This window comes from Oculina patagonica, chromosome 12, assembly GCF_052425735.1.
Source record: "Oculina patagonica isolate OP01 chromosome 12, crgOcupat, whole genome shotgun sequence".
NCBI classification, from domain to species: Eukaryota; Metazoa; Cnidaria; class Anthozoa; order Scleractinia; family Oculinidae; genus Oculina; species Oculina patagonica.
The window spans coordinates 11,694,214-11,710,544 of NC_135769.1; the positions used below are offsets into that span (position 1 = coordinate 11,694,214).

A 16,331-nucleotide genomic window follows, 5' to 3' on the forward strand; every position below is an offset into this window, starting at 1 on the left:
ATTCTCGAAATTTGTTCCCAGTTCGAGTATTTAGCTATACATTAGACTTCCTTATGCTTCAAAGCCGACCTTACGTTTTTATCCACAGATTACGTATTTTAAAGTAGCACAGGTTCTGGAAGACTTAGATACAGAAACATGGACAACATGGTCCTAGACGGTCTTAAAGTAAATACTACACGTGTCAACATCATTCCAGAGTAAAGGTGGATTTCCACTGACGCGTAATTGTTTACGTGCGTGAAAAAATTTAGAGATAATGTATGAACGACTTGCGTACACGTTAACGCAGATCTTTCATACATTGTCTCTAATTTTTTTCACACGCGTAAAAAATTACGCGTCAGTGGAAATCCAGCATAAGGCAGAATTGTTATTATTGTCTGGCATGAATAAGAAAAGTTCTTATTATTGTCACTATCATTTTTATCTACACTAATTTACCAGTCCTCTTCGACTGTAATACTCACGTCAATTCGTATTTGTTTGCAATAGTTTTGAACACCTTGAGGTACGGCTCTGACGATGGATAATATACTTTATCATAACTAGAAAAAGTTATCCTCTGGTAAGAAAACGCAGTGTTCAGGAAATCTTCCATAACGCTTATCTGTAAGACAAAAAGGGAATCATTTCACATTTACGTTTACGCTTACTTACCCTTACATTTGCCGCTAAAAATACACCCATGCACGGGACACAGAACGCCATGGCCAGAATTCAAAATGACTAAAAATATTTAAATAGTTCACAGTTCTTGAGAACATTTGTTTCAATTACCGAGAGCCTCAATTATAGGCAGCAAATAGTCGCTAGGTCAGTAAGTGGGGGAGTAACTTCATCATAAAGGTATTAAGATTTCTTAACATTCGTGTTCTTTGGGCGATAGATCAGGTTGTGCACACGTTTCGGTGAAACATTTGACCAACAGAGTCACTAGGGGATTGCATATGATATGCGTTATACGTACGTTGAAGCCGGAGTCCCAACAAAACTCATATATTCTTTTGTCCACGGAGCCAAGAGAGCGGCCTGATCTGTGATGCTCCATAATTGATTCTATTATATCCTCCGAGACTGAGCCAGGATTCACTGCCTGAGAAAAACAAAAGAAAATTTTTTTCTTGTCTAAAACTGAAAGAAAGTAAGGAGTTTACATGATAACCAGTGTAACATTAGATTGAGGGGCTTAAAGGCCAAGTGAGCTAATCCCTAAAACTGCAAATTGCAACTGGTAAACAAAAGGTACTGTCAAAATGTGTCTCAGAAGCAGGGGTGGTTTTTAAAAGGTTTTAAATATTTCCCGGCTATTTTCATTCCTTCTATTAAATTAAATCAGTCTTCATCCCTGGTTCCAAATTAAGTATAAAACGAATTATTAATTTTCATCAAACTGAACGATAATTTACCTGAGCAATGCTGTCTTCGAAGTTATATATGTCCATCATCTTTTGATCAGAATCAAAACCTCCTCCAAGAAGCCGAGCTACAGTTTTCATGTACGTCTTGTACGCCGCGCGAACCTGTAGTAAAAAAAAATAAATAAAAAACGTCGGCTTCTTTTATACTCAAATTATACCAATGCCGACATCGAGGCCAATCATTACTAGCATTAAACAAAACCGTCAAAAACCACTTTCAACGGTATCCTATGTTTAATTCAATAGCCATAGGTAATGCTAAAACAATCAGACTGCTTGCTCTCTCTCGGTATCTATCAACTTTGATAGTTTCCGAAGGCCGAAGAAGCTTCAAGTGATTTGATTAGTTAATGGGTTTACATTGACGTAAGGACAAGTCAGATAAGAAGCAGATGTGAAGGCGAACTACCCCAGTTAGATTTGAAAATGAATTTTAGTTAGAGATCTCTCAATTTTTTAGATCAAGTAATATAAGATTCAAGTAAGTTTACTGTCAACTGATTCCAAAACTATCCCTCGTATGAATAGGTAAAACAGCATTCAATTCAAAATTGAAACAGGAAAAATTGAAAATCGCTGTTGACGTTGTCCAAAACTCCAGAATTTTGGTGCTTCCGCGTTGTTTCCTTCTTGAAGAGGACAGCTATAGATAAGTAATGTACCAAGACGTATAGTGCACGTGCCCACCCACAACGTCACGATTTTGTGGCGCGAATGAACTTGCGCGGGAAAAGCTTTTCTTGCTAATAACTTGTTTTCCGGATCTTGCTTGAGTTTTTCGCTCGCCTAAGAAAGGAATTAGACCTGAAGAATCGTTTCATACTAACCTGTTCGCCTTGACTAGAGCTGTCAAAATAGTAACTCATACGCATTCCTAACGAGGAAAAACTGATCTAAAATAGAAAAGAGAAGATAAAAGTAGTTATTTTTTTCTTCTACTATATAAAGTTGTGTATTTTTTTTAACCTTTTTAACAATTAAGCTATTCGCTCACGTTTTTTTTTATGGGGCGAAAGTTGATTCGGCCGCTGTTTAAGTAGAAATCTGACTATTGAAATCCGAATTAACGATTTCCAATCATTTATACCATACAGCTACTGCTACTGCTACTGCTACTGCTACTTTTGCTGCTGCTGCTACTGCTACTGCTACTTTTGCTGCTGCTGCTACTGCTACTGCTGCTGCTACTGCTACTGCTGCTGCTGCTGCTACTACTGCTGCTGCTGCTGCTACTACTACTACTGCTACTGCTCTTTTTGCTGCTGTTGCTGCTGCTCTTGTTGCTGCTACTGTTGCTGCTGCTGCTGTGTTGCTGCTGCTGGTGCTGTTGTTTTTGCTGCTGCTGCTACTAACCTACACTTCCCTGATTTGGAGGCATTGAAATCAGTAATAATATGTTATTACTTACGCTTAGAATGTGTTTGCTTGAATCCTGCGGGTCTGTTACAACAGATACTGACAGCAAAGTCTGTACGTTCAAGTCCCTGAGAACTCTTCCCATTTTCTCTTCCACTGTCCACGAGTTCGTTCCATTCCCAGTCACTGTCCAGCCGCCATACTGCTTTATTAAGTTTTCCAAAGGTTTAATCGCTCGCTGTTCAATGGTTGCAGTATCTAGGCATGAATCGTAGATCTTGGCGGTTTTCAAGATGGCTGTGCTCTGGTAGACACAACAGATGTTGTGATAAATCAAATGATTACAAATTTTTTATCCACTGAGACCCTATAAAATTATAATCACGTTGTTTCCCAAATTAATGCTGATTTCTCTGGCTGGTCATGCATGGTATCATTATTACAGCAACCACCCTTATGCATGTTTACGTCAAACTGGCTACTAACTTTACCACCCAGCCTCGCTTTCGAAGTGCAGATTGTAAAGTTTACCTTGAACGTTTTCTTTAAGCATCAAAGATGAAAAAAATACCCAAATGAAAACTACATGATGGTGACAGAGGGTCGAATAAAATTCGTGTAAACGAGGCTTGGTGGTATATTTTGAGCATATGACGTTATCGTGCCAAAAATGCTCTCTTGAAGACAGCATTTTGTGCCACTCGAACTCAATAGCTAACAGTCTTAAAATACCCAACAGCCTTACAATTATTAAAAGTTGGAACGATTAGTGCCTGTTTCTGTACGGTACAGTTCTAAATAGTACACATAAACACTCTCGGGGACACTCCAACACGTTTACTCTCACTGTTTTTCGAAGACCGCATTTGAAAGTACTATAGAGGCAGGTGTTTTTTTTTTTAATATATATTACAGACAAAATGAAAATCGAAAAAAAAAAACACGTTATCTCTATAAATCCTTTAACATACCGAGAAAACTTTCAGCGGTGCACCTCGATTTATCAATACGAGGTCCTTCAAGCGTCAAATTAATCTTTTTAATCAACAATTATCCGTAAATTAAGAGCTTACAATGGGAATGAGCTATTAAACTGAATGACAGTGGAGAAACAAACGAAATTTACTGTCTCGCTATATTCTGTTTTTATTTATTTTCGTTCAGAAAAAAAGATAATATCGGTTTGTTTACATAACAGCAGCTTTGCTGTCTTTACAACTTCCGTTCAAAGCTCGCGAAGACGCCAGCAATACAAAAATGGGTTGATAGATGAGTTCATGAATACAACAGTGTCAACAAATCTCCATTCTGTTTTCCAGTCTATCTCATAGGATCCAAGGAGGATCAATATAACATTGATTGGGAAATAACGTGCAATCAAAGCTATGTAGAACACGAAAGTGTTCATTGCACTTCTTTTCAATCGCACCAAGTTTAAGTTACTTTCAATGTTGAAACTTTGCACTGCCTGTTGTTGAGCGTCAATTTGTAACTGATGTCGACGAACAATGTGATAAATTCTGATGTAAGAATATGTGGAAATTATAAGACAAGTGATAGTAACATCGCCTGCAAAAAAAGTTACGTGTATTCCGAGAAACGAGTACTGAGGTAGGTAAGATTGCCAACCATATAGTTACTAAAGTATATTTAACCCGGGATTCAGTCACTAAAGTACAATATCTCATGTGATAGTGAAGAGCCAGAAATCGATCCACGCTGATGGCTGTTATTGTCAAGAGAGAAATTTCACATAAAGGAGGCCCTACAGCCAACCAAACATGTTCTACGAAACAATCTTTCGTTAGCTGAAAAGCAATATAAATTGGTTGAGCAAGTAGTCCATCACGAAAGTCTGAAACAGCGTGACTGAAAAGCATAACCATTGAAGTTGAGCGAATGGAAGGTGTCATTATTATGGCGGTTAATACCAAAGTGTTGCCCAGAATGGATATGAGCATCAGTGGAGCATTGAGAACACAGTTTATTATGACGATAGATCCAGGCGTAGAGTTGTCTTCATGAACTCGATTATAGTCTGTCGATCCGTTGTCTTTGTAGGTATTGTTCATCATCAAAGTTGATGTAATATAAAATAATGAACCAAATAATTTTCTTTTCCGTTCCAGCGAAAAACATATAACAGCAAAACTGGTCGAAGAAAGGAGAAGACGCAAACAATGTGAAAACAACACAGTTTATTGCGTTTTTATGATTTTAAATTAACCCTATTCAGACCGGGGGGGGCCCTTTTTTTTTTTTTTTTTTTTTTAAATTTTTTTTTTTCCCCCCCCCCCTTAACTCTTCCTGGTGGCTTTTTTTGTGAAATTTGTTTATCACCAATTGAAATCTTTCGGGAAAAGCAACTTAGGTTTTTGGCAAGATTGGTTTAATAAAAGTTGGTCATACAATGTAAACATAGTTCGTCGATCGTTGATTAAACTTCCTGTAATTTACTGTTCCTTTATGGATGGAAATTGCCTACATTATACAATGATAAAAGACAGACAGTCAAGACAGACAATATAACTTTTTACGACAAAAGAGAAAAAAAAATAATTATGTCACAAATGGAACCTTCGAGGGCTATTATTGGGACCCTTGCTGATGCCCAAGAGAAATAAAATCTATCTACGAGTCAATATTAGCTCAAAGAAAGTAAAAGCGGAGCTCGCAGAGCCCCATACCCATAGAAAATTAACCGACCCATGCTTTTGGTTTTTCATGGTCATCATGGTGTGGGTGGGTAGAAAAAATGCTGTATTAAGACTGTTGGGTTTTGGACTTAATTGGGAAAGAAGTGTGAATTGTCTCAAGGTAATTGTTAGAAGAAGAAGAAGAAGAAGAAGAAGAAGAAGAAGAAGAAGAAGAAGAAGAAGAAGAAGAAGAAGAAAACAACAGGCATACGACATGATTACGCTACACTGCCCTAGAGTTCCTTGTACACTCTTTTTCTTTTATAAGAATATACTTAAAATAATATTGAGACTGAAATTTGCACAATGTTTAGAATATTTTAAGAAAGAACAGAACCCACTGATTTTGAAAAGAATATAATTTTGCGAGTCGAAAATTTGTAAATACAAAGCAATTATATGTTTTTAGCTACTTAACTGTATAGAATTCTTTCTTTTTCTAAACGGCAAAACTAGCCAATTGCAATAAAACGGAAAAATCTGCACCAGCCAAATAAAGCGAAATCTTTGCCTCGCTGGCTGCAAGAAAAGCGAAGGAGCACAAGGATAACGTAACACGAATCAGATCTTGACACCAAAACGCTTGTAACGTGATACCCCAATACACCCTTAACGGAAATGTCATACACTATAATCTTACAATATTCACAAGAATATTTTCAGCCTAAAATCGGCAGAAAAAAAAGAATATTCAGCCTGGGCCGGAAAAAATAGTGTAGCGCAAATGATTGTTTCTCGGTTGTGAATTTTTGGGCACAACAAATACCGTAGAATTCCGGTTATAAGCCCCCCCCCTTTTACCCCCCCCCCTAAGGCCCCTGAAAAAAAAAAATCCCCCCCCCCCTTTTTTTTTCTTTTTTTTTTTTCCCCCCCCCCCCCCCCCCGGTAATCAATCAGAGACGTAAAAAGAGGAACGTGTGTTTACTGAAGCTAAATTCGTTCCAAACCTGTGAATAGTTAGACGCAGCAGTCTCCATTGCTTTTCGTAAAACCTTCATGTTGTCGTCGTTCACGATTGTGAATCCACCTAAGGAACTCTGATTCACGGTAAGATGATGAGTTTTGAAGAAGCCTCCACATGCGTAGGAATAAAAGTCATCACATGGATCCACACTCTTGTTCAGCTGATTGGAAATTTCTTCAAAAAAATCACGAGACATAGTTTGAAGAAATGAAAATATTACGCACTGCAACAAGCTTCAATTAAGCTTTATCGCTTTATATAACTCATATGAGATGTGATTGCTGTTTTTCTGTTCTCTCCCTGTAACAAGCTTCGTAACTCAGTTGAAAAAATGCACTGTTTTATTAAGTTTTATATGTAAAGACAGTGATTTGAGAGAGTTGCACATGCTTTGTTATGCTTACTATAAGTGTAGGGTTTCAAGTTCCGTTCTGGACATAAGTTAATTGTTTACGTTAGATTGACTGACTAGCTATATCATTAACAAATAGGGGGATTGTATGCTTGTCTATTTAGAAAAAAATAAGATTGCAAAAATTCCATCAACAGCCAAATTGTACTCGTTTTGCGACTTGCCCAATTTTGGCCGTACTTGGAATTTTGTTCATGCCATTATTTCCAAATTGGATAGCATGTAGTCCTATTACGTCTGATACAAATTGCCCAAATTTGCTCTTCACAAATATAAACTGGCAATGAAAAAAGTACAACGTAACAGACAATTTTTGACGTGGTTTACTTTTGGATTGTCGCCCTTTAATTTTCGCTTTTCATATGAGCATGTTTTCAGTAACATTTCTCCTTTCCTACCTTAAACTTTGATGTAAAACGTTTTTTTATAAGAATGATGAGAGAGAGGGCATTACAAACCTTGAGCAATGTCATAGCACTCTGTGGTATTACAAATACGCGGTTCTGGTTCAGGTGGTGTAGAAGACGTAATAATGGGAGATGATGTTGTCAACGACGAGGTTGTTACCGGCGAGTTTGTTACCGGCGAGGTTGTTACCGGCGAGGTTGTCAACGAGGAGGCTGTAATTGGTAAGGTCGCCATCGACGGGGATGTGGCCAACAAAGTTGATGCCCCTAGAGATGAAAATACAGTGTTTGAGAACACTAAAGCAAGAAATGCGGTTCCAGGAATACCTCAGTTTAAGGAACTTAACTAAGTAAAAACTACTGAAAGAGATGGCAGGATATTCCTTCGAACGACCAGAAGTTCGCATACTCGACCTGAGTGCAATGTTTCAACATATGATAAACTTGTGTATAAGGGACTTCACCTAGTAGTCTGAACGAATAACAAACTGTTGAGCAACCTGGCAATGAAAAGGAGAACCTTGTTGGACGTTTTTTTGCATGATAGGCACCCAACCATGGACCGAGCCCGCTCAAAGCCCACCAGACCATATAACGAGTTTGAGGCGTTCAGCGTGCATATCATAATTCACAGTACAAAGAAAAGTTCCATTTGCTCGCCGAAGGAAATCTTTCAGTCGCCTCACCAAAAAGACAATTGTGAGCTGTTGATTCCCGCACTCCCTGTTCGTAAGCTTAATATTTACGGATGTGTTTTGAGAACAATATTTGAGGCTCTGTGGTCATGCGAGTCAGTCCAGTAAGCCTAAATAACACATTGGCTAGCCTAAATAGCACTCCAATCAGCCTACAGACAAACGCACGGAATCGCTATCAGGGCATCAAAATGACCATCGCTTTCGCAGTCATTTTTATGGGGGCTTACTTATCAATGACATATTTTCAGTGAGGACTCTATCCAAGCAAGAAATCTACGACTTTGTTGATTTCGTTAATTTATTCCACGCCACTATCAAATTCACGCATGAAATGTCATCAAAAAAATTGTTTTCCTTGACACTGGAGTTTTCAAAGGACCGCGGTCCACTGACAGCAAAACGTTCAGAGACTGTCTTCATGCGAGTCATTTCGGTTCAGCCTAAATAACACATTGTTTAGCCTAAATAACACTCCGATTAGCCTATAGTTATTTTAGGTGGCTCGAGGTTAGCCTTCATGTTGGTATTAGTGATTTCAGGCTCACATAGCTCGCTGGCTTGCATACTCTTTCAGTATGCAGTATGCGGCCAACCTACGTGTTTTAATTTGAGAACAACATTTGAGGCTCTGTGGTCATGTGAGTCATTTCGGTTACCTAGTAATAACACACTGGTTAATCTAAAATAGCACTCCAATCAGCCTACAGTTAAATAGATGGCATGAGGTTAGCCTTTACAGCCTTCATATTGATATTAGTGATTTAATTTCTGGCTCGCATGGCTCGTTGGCTTTCATACTCTTTAGTCTGTACAGTATGCAGTATGCGGCCAACATCTGAGGCTCTGTAGTCATGCGAGTTATTGCGGTCAGCCTAAATAGCACTGCGGTCAGCCTACAGTTATTTTAGGTGGCTTGTGGATAGCCTTTATATTGGTGGCGTATGTGATTTCTGTCTCGCATGCCGGCTTGCTGGCTTGCTTACTGTACACGTTCGTGTATTATTCACAAACCAGTATTGACATTTTACCGAGCAGACATCACACAGCACACATAATTGTAGATCTGAATTCAACTTTTAATATGAACATAATATTTTTGCACTAAGTCATATTGGGCGATTTCGGCTTATCGCTAAATTTGAATTCTTAGGCTCGAGTCTTTTAATATTTTTAAACACTTGTTCTGATATAATGATTTCCATATATAGAAACAGTTTTTAAAAATCGAAATCAGTTATTATTTTGTGTGGTTTTTCCCGTTCAATCGTTTCACGACCGTTATTTTGGCCATTTCTAATTAATTCAAGCCAACAAAGGTCGACCAAGTGCTGGTTGCCTTTCTTTAATAGGCTTGCTCCGTGTTGAAGCCTGGAGGCGCTAAAGAACTAAACTTAACAAATCGTGGACTGTGCACATGTGACTGCGAAGCGAGCCTCAAGAAATTAACTACTGCATTCCCGTCAACTGTAAAATGCGATTATTTCCAAATATAGCCACATCTCAGATTTCGCGTTTTCCCTTCTGAAATGACACGAGGTAACTACAAGAGTGTAGTGGTAATTGCTGGTTTTAGACGGATTTAATTAGTTACGCTAATTATATAAGGGTTCCTAAAGAGATGGGTGAAACTAATTACGAAAATAGCGCCTCGTAAAATCGGAATGTTATTTCATTTTTCCACAATTAATCATGCACCATCGCCCAAATTGATACTGTTTAAATGTTGCGCATGGTTGGGTCTCGGCGTGACAAGCAGGAAATAAGCATAATTATTCTGTGCTACACACAGCAGATAGCAATCAAAAAGATTGGTAGGTTTCGAAACTTTATCCGACTTGTGTCTCGATCGGCGCCGTCTAAACGAAAGGCGTAACCGCTTCGAAAGCGATGCGGTTACAAATGAAACCGCGTCCGTGTAAGCAGTGCCTTTAAGGGTTCCTTAAGAGATGGGTGAAACTAATTACGAATATAGCGCCTCGTAAAACCGGAATGTTATCTCATTTTTCCGTAATTAATAATGCACCATCGCCCAAATTGATTCTGTTCGATTGTTGCGCATGGTTGGGTCTCGGCGCGACAAGCAGGAAATAAGCATATTCTGTGCTACACACCTAATGCAGATAGCAATTAAAAAGTTTGGTAGGTTCGAAACTTTATCCGAGAAATATGGAAGAAGGCTTTCCAACTGAAGTTAAATTACTGAAACTGCCTTCGCTGCCATAATAAAACTCCTATTTCTCATTAGTTTTTTATGATTCCCTTTGAGAGGGTGTATTATCCTGTCTTACATTTTTGCATATGCTTACAAAAAAGCACATTTAGTGTAAGCTTTTCTCAGCGACAGCATATACTCTGAAATGTCTGGATTGGATTTATTAATCGATCAATTATTAATGAATATTCCTAATCGAGGAAACGGGTTCATGAAAAGAATGTTCCAAGGCTTGTCTGTTCCTCTTGTTTGACTTTTTTTATTCAAACGATGGCTTGTCCAAAGGCATTATGTAAGGGGCAACATTGTAGATACGTTACATGCAGTGGTGTTTATAGCGTGGCCTAACAACTTACAACAAACTAGTTAGCCTGCTAAAATGAAAGCACTCGCCCTCGAAATTCCGTTAGCAACGCAGGCTTCGAACATGCTACATACCTTTAGACACTGACTTGGGCTTCTTGAGAGTAAAAACCACAGCCAATACAACAGCAGCTAGGACAAGCAGACCCACAAGGAGAACTACTAACTTGCGCTTTTTCCAACACTGAGGGCGGGCTCGGTATGCTACGTTCGGCCCTCCGTCGTCGAGTAGTAGTTCCAAATCATCGTCTCCAGATAGATTTCTCAGCTTTGTCTGCATTCTTGATAAGTTGATGCGATGCAGCAAAATGTTAAGAGTTGCTTTCGGCTAATGTCAATAATCTGCGAGGCTCGGGGTGGGCGTGTGGGCATGCAGCAATCAGTGCTAGTAAGCACAAACTACTTTTGTCTTGTTCTCAGTTTAGAGAGCAATTAATTACTGCTCCTCGCCAGCACGGCTCTTTAGATACCTTAAAAATAGAAGTCGCTGTATGATTACGTCATTTTCCTCGTTTAACTTCCTTATCCTCGTTATCAAGTGGAATATGTATCGAATCGCGTGATGTTACCACGTGGCCGGAAGAAACTGTCAATCAAGTGACTCCTCAAGCCAGACACTGCTGCTCAAGCCAGTCAAGGCAGTCGGTTTGGGTATTAATTTTCTGTTCTGTTTAGTCGTAGTATTGAATCTGACAACGTGAGCGAGGAGGTTTTGCCGTAGTTGTAGTACGTCTGGTTTATTGCGCTTTTTAATCCCTTTTACGCGGGTAAATCCCTTGAAGTCAATTTCAGTCGAATATTTGTGACGTTTGTAGCTCGTAAGCTTGTAAACCTATATCCATGATTATATTAGACTGGCGGGCATCAGTTTTGCTTTCTTTTTTTCAAGGTACGGTTTAATTTCTTTCGATTATGAATACATCAGGAAATCTTTGCCTGTTTATTTGTGTTAAGAAAGTAACCCACTGAAACGGCGTGTTTGCGTCGAGCTTAATTCGCAGAGCAGTCAACAGCTCTCATTGGGAATGCAAGAATTGCCTTAAAATCGACACACTTCATTGCATTCTTTGTTGCAAGGCCCATTCAAACGTCGATCGGTGAACTTACTAACCTACAAATATCATATCGTATAGAAATTGTTGGGCCATAATCGTGAAGAAAACGAGAAAACTAAACTACAGAAATAAATCTACGCTTAAGCAATTCTCTCGCACTGGTTTTTTTTTTTTTCGGAAACTGGAAACTTACAAGCCAGTTCCGATACGATACGTATTTCATATGTCTACTCAAAACTCATTAAGAAATAGAAACAAAATAGAGAAATAAAAAAATGGAAACCTTTTGTGGGATATATATAGGTATGTTTAATATCGTTACGTCCGTGATATTTTTTTACTCCTAACTCACTACTCCTAATCTCATGACAGGAACATAGATTACTGTTTTTTAAATATCTTAAAGATGATTTCCAGTCCGTACTGCGCAATCTCCGCCTGCAATGTTTGTCAGTCTCACAAACAGAAGAATGTTTACTAGCATAAATAAAAATTCCGGGCCATTACTTTTTTTATCTTCATTTTTAACGCCAGATATCCTTGCAACAATAATAACGAGTAAAAGAAGGTCGACGGTATTTCAAACGGACGTTTTAGCTCATCGTGAATTCTTGAACGAAACGATCCGTAATGGGGAACTAAAAAACTTCATGTACGCTATCACCGAAGTGTAACGTTTCAACGAATTCAAAACAAAAATGAAAACAAACCCTGAGTCTGCGCAGTACGGACTGGAAATCATCTTTAAGTGCACCATATGCTTTTGTTTTACCTCAACAATCAAAAGTACATTGGCTGCGGTCACATGTACGACGTAACTAAAGTCTAACTATAGTTAGTCTCAAGTTACGTGACGTCATACCTAACTATAGTTAGTGTTTTCGGTCGCCTTTGCGGTCACACCAATGCAGTTAACTATAGTATACCATTCTCACTCATTAATTATGCCGCTCATTGTCCGGCGTGGATAAGGTATGGGGAAAGATTGTGGCCGAGGCAATGAGTGACAGGGTGAGAAAGCACTATAGTTGTCTATTACGTCGCCGAAGGGGAGGTGGGAGGGTCGAAAATTCGCCCGGACTTCCCGGCTTGCGTATCTCTTTCGAAATGCCCCGAAACTAAGCAAAGGGATCTTTAAATACGGCGATTGTGCACGTGGTGATTAAGCATTACCTAACACAACTATCTATAAACAAATGGGGTTATGTAATCCACGCACTTCTGAATTCCGCGTCATAATTATGAATGAGAATAGTATACCATTCTCACTCATTAATTATGCTGCTCATTGTCCGGCGTGGATAAGGTATGGGGAAAGATTGTGTCCTTCGGCTGCTCACGCACCTTGCTGCTTCAGTACAAACTCAAAAGATCTTCACATTTATAGGAAAGAGTACCCCAAAAATACACCTTCTCCCCAAAACTCAAAAATCCCCTCAAACCCCAACCGGTATGCGAGAGGCCCGGCCAGGCTAGTGGGGTTACTTCCCTACACCATAGCATGTATTTCGATCGTGGCTTATAATGAGAGTAGGAGATTCAAGAAAAAACTCCTTCAAGAAATCGCCAATACCTAAGGCGGGCAGATTAAAACCATTGTTGTTACAGAAAGGAAAACGCAAGACAACAAACGAAAAATGAACAAAAGGGAAAAAACCCCACTAGCCAAGCCGGACCAGGAATCCGTCGTAAACGGATTATAGGGCGTAACTGAGATTACCCTTCTGATCGCGACAAGGCCAGTGGAGGGGGTGGACTGTTTAAAATTATTTTTTTTTTATAATATTTTGAATTTTAATTTTAAAACTTCTAGCTTGGGGAAAAATAAAGGATGAACATCACTTCCATATATCCCACGTTGTTCGTGTCTAAACGTGGATAAAAACATTAAACTCCGTGGATGAAAACGGCCAACCGGCGAGCTTTGAAAATTTAAACACTGAACCTACAGAGATACGCAGATCCATAAAACAAACATGCGTGATACCTGTCCAATAAAGTTCCGCACTGGGATGGGTTACGTAACAAACCTTACGTAACCAACTCGTAAACACTTTAAACCTAAGCTCATTAACACTCTTACTGACACCAGTAAGCTCTGAAACAAATGTCCATCAATCGGCAACTACTTGATTTTCTTGACATGCAAGCAAAACAATTCCAGCCAGATATACCGTAACGAAACACTTAGCACACTAACAGTTAAAATACAGGGTGCCCCCCCCCCCCCCGGAATGGTCGATACATGATTGTTGCCAAATACCCACAATACACAGTTCAAACTTTAAACAAAACCGACACAAGGCTCCTGCCAACTAAGCTCGACCCACGAGCCAACCTTTAGACTAAAACCGACACGGCGTGTAACAAATTGTGCTAAACGCAAGAGCAAACATTGAGCAACGTAAAGCCGACACACGGCATCTGACAATTTCTGCTCGACACACGAGCGAACGTTTTAGCTACAGCCGACAAACGCATCTGACAGTTTCTGCTCGACACACGCGGTACGACACACGGCATCTGCAAATTTCAGCTCGACACACGAGCGAACGTTTTAGCTGCAGCCGACATACGGCCTCTGCCAGTCTCTGCTCGACACACAAGCAAACGGTTAAGCTATTACCAGCCGACACCCGGCGTCTGCCAGTGCCTGCTCGAAACACGAGCGGACGTTTTAGCTACTACAGCCGACACACGGCGTCTACCAATCTCTGCTCGACACACGAGCGAACGTTTTATAGCTACTACAGCCGACCGGGCAGCCGACACACGGCGCCGGCGTCTACCAATCTCTGCTCGACACACGAGCGAACGTTTTAGCTACTACAGCCAACACACGGCGTTTGCCAATCTTTGCTCGACACACGAGCGAACGTAAGCTACTACAGCCGTAACACATATGGTAATAAATTGCTATAAACAGAACTACGTAGATATAAAACACACTACGGGATAAACAAACGGATAAGCAAGCGAAAAAGAAAAACACATAAAAATGTTTTAAAATACCGAGTAAACTATTGCTGTACGCGTTGTCCCGCTACTCCGGCATGATGTGGAACTTGCGAAGCGGCAGAGAATGGACATGCAGTGTAAATCTTCTAGTTAAACAGCAGAGGCAGGGTAGGTACAGCCATGAACTTGAGAAAATAAACGACGAAACAAACTAAAGCACGTGGTTGGGCTTCGGCGACGTAGCGCGAGAGTATAAGAAAATTCGCCCGGACTTCCCGGCTTGCGTATCTCTTTCGAAATGCCCCGAAACTAAGCAAAGGGATCTTTAAATACGGCGATTGTGCACGTGGTGATTAAGCATTACCTAACACAACTATCTATAAACAAATGGGGTTATGTAATCCACGCACTTCTGAATTCCGCGTCATAATTATGAATGAGAATAGTTAGTTCTGATAAGCTTTTGAATAATTTCGAATTTTTTAATAAGTTCATGGCAGCCCTTGTTGATGATCCGTGTCTAGTTGTTCCTCTATTTTTTTTTCTATTTTTGCACGGTATCTCGGCGTTGAATGAAATAAAATGAAGTAAGAATGCTATAAGCCGAAGAATTCAAGCTTTATTTTTGCTAACATTGGTGATATGTAATTTCTTGGCATGTTGTTTTTCTTTTTTTTCCTTCTCTTCACGCTTTGTTTTTCAAATTTATGTTCACCTCGCACGTGCGAAAAAAATTGTCGCATTCTGATTGGTTTTTCGTTTGTAAACTTAAGACTAACCCATGAACCCTGCTTGGGTATAACTATAGTTAGTGTGTATTGTTTTGGATCAGCGAGGCGTAAATTTTCTAACTATAGTTAGGGCGAACAGAGAAGCGGTCACATTTAGATAAAGATAAGATAAGAGATAAAAAATTTACCGATATAGCCAACTATAGTTAACGCCGTCTTAACTATAGTTAGTAGTCTAGATGTGACAGATGTGCCCCGCGGTGTCATTGTAATTGTCAGTAGTATAAGTAGTGTTTTGTAAGCTGTGTTTAGGTGTTGTTAAAGATTGTTAGTAGTTTAAGTAGTGTGCTGTAAGCTGTGTAAGTACTGTAATCTAACAGTAGTATAGTAAATATTGTACTATTTGTTGAGTTGTAAATAGTGTAAACCGTGTACTGTTGCTATTGTACTGTAATCATTGCTTTTTGGCGGCCATCTTGGCGTGGCCAAAACAGCCTTGTTACGTTATGAGTTGTATTAGTTTTGTGGCGCGCTAAAAAGAAGTGGCCGATGATTTTAGCACTCGAATCTCATCTAAAAGAAAACTCAATATTGTTGTATTTCAATTAAAAAAATACCTCACATGGTCATTTCAACAGCCAAGCTCCTCTGTGATGAAGTTTCTGTGGACATTCAGCTTTGCTCCGATTTGTACTGGGGTGTCAAAATATTTGCTAATGAAGTAGGGAAATCTCTTCATAACACAGTCTTTTTATACAGTAGCCAGTAAAAGGCCAGGCCATGTTTTCGCTATCTTGGAAATTTAAGGTATAAGCTAAAGCCCGGGCCAAACGAGGATGGGAGTTGATGAGAGTTGACTCTCATGAGAGTTTACGTCAACTCTCATCGACTATCATCAACTCGGGACAAACGAGAGAAAACTCTCATCGACTCTCATGAAAAATTTAAACACGTTCAAAGTCGATGAGAGCGCATGAGAGGAGAGCGCACGAGAGTCGATGAGAGTGCATGAGAGTTCCATGTCAAACGAGAGTGAGAGTTTGAACTCTCATAAACTC

The 16,331-nt window shown here is 39.6% G+C and overlaps 1 pseudogene across 1 annotated transcript in view; it reads right to left on the reverse strand.

The window, feature by feature from the left end:
• The window catches only part of LOC144631593 (endothelin-converting enzyme homolog), a 29,373-nt pseudogene that overhangs the window by 10,820 nt on the left and 2,222 nt on the right, over positions 1 to 16,331 (reverse strand). Inside the window, exons 2-9 of the transcript XR_013566773.1 lie at positions 10,605 to 10,999; positions 7,308 to 7,523; positions 6,421 to 6,611; positions 2,830 to 3,081; positions 2,249 to 2,314; positions 1,410 to 1,523; positions 971 to 1,096; positions 471 to 610 (exon numbers count right to left, since the gene is read on the reverse strand). The product of XR_013566773.1 is annotated as an endothelin-converting enzyme homolog (transcript). The remainder of the gene's footprint in view (positions 1 to 470; positions 611 to 970; positions 1,097 to 1,409; positions 1,524 to 2,248; positions 2,315 to 2,829; positions 3,082 to 6,420; positions 6,612 to 7,307; positions 7,524 to 10,604; positions 11,000 to 16,331) is intronic.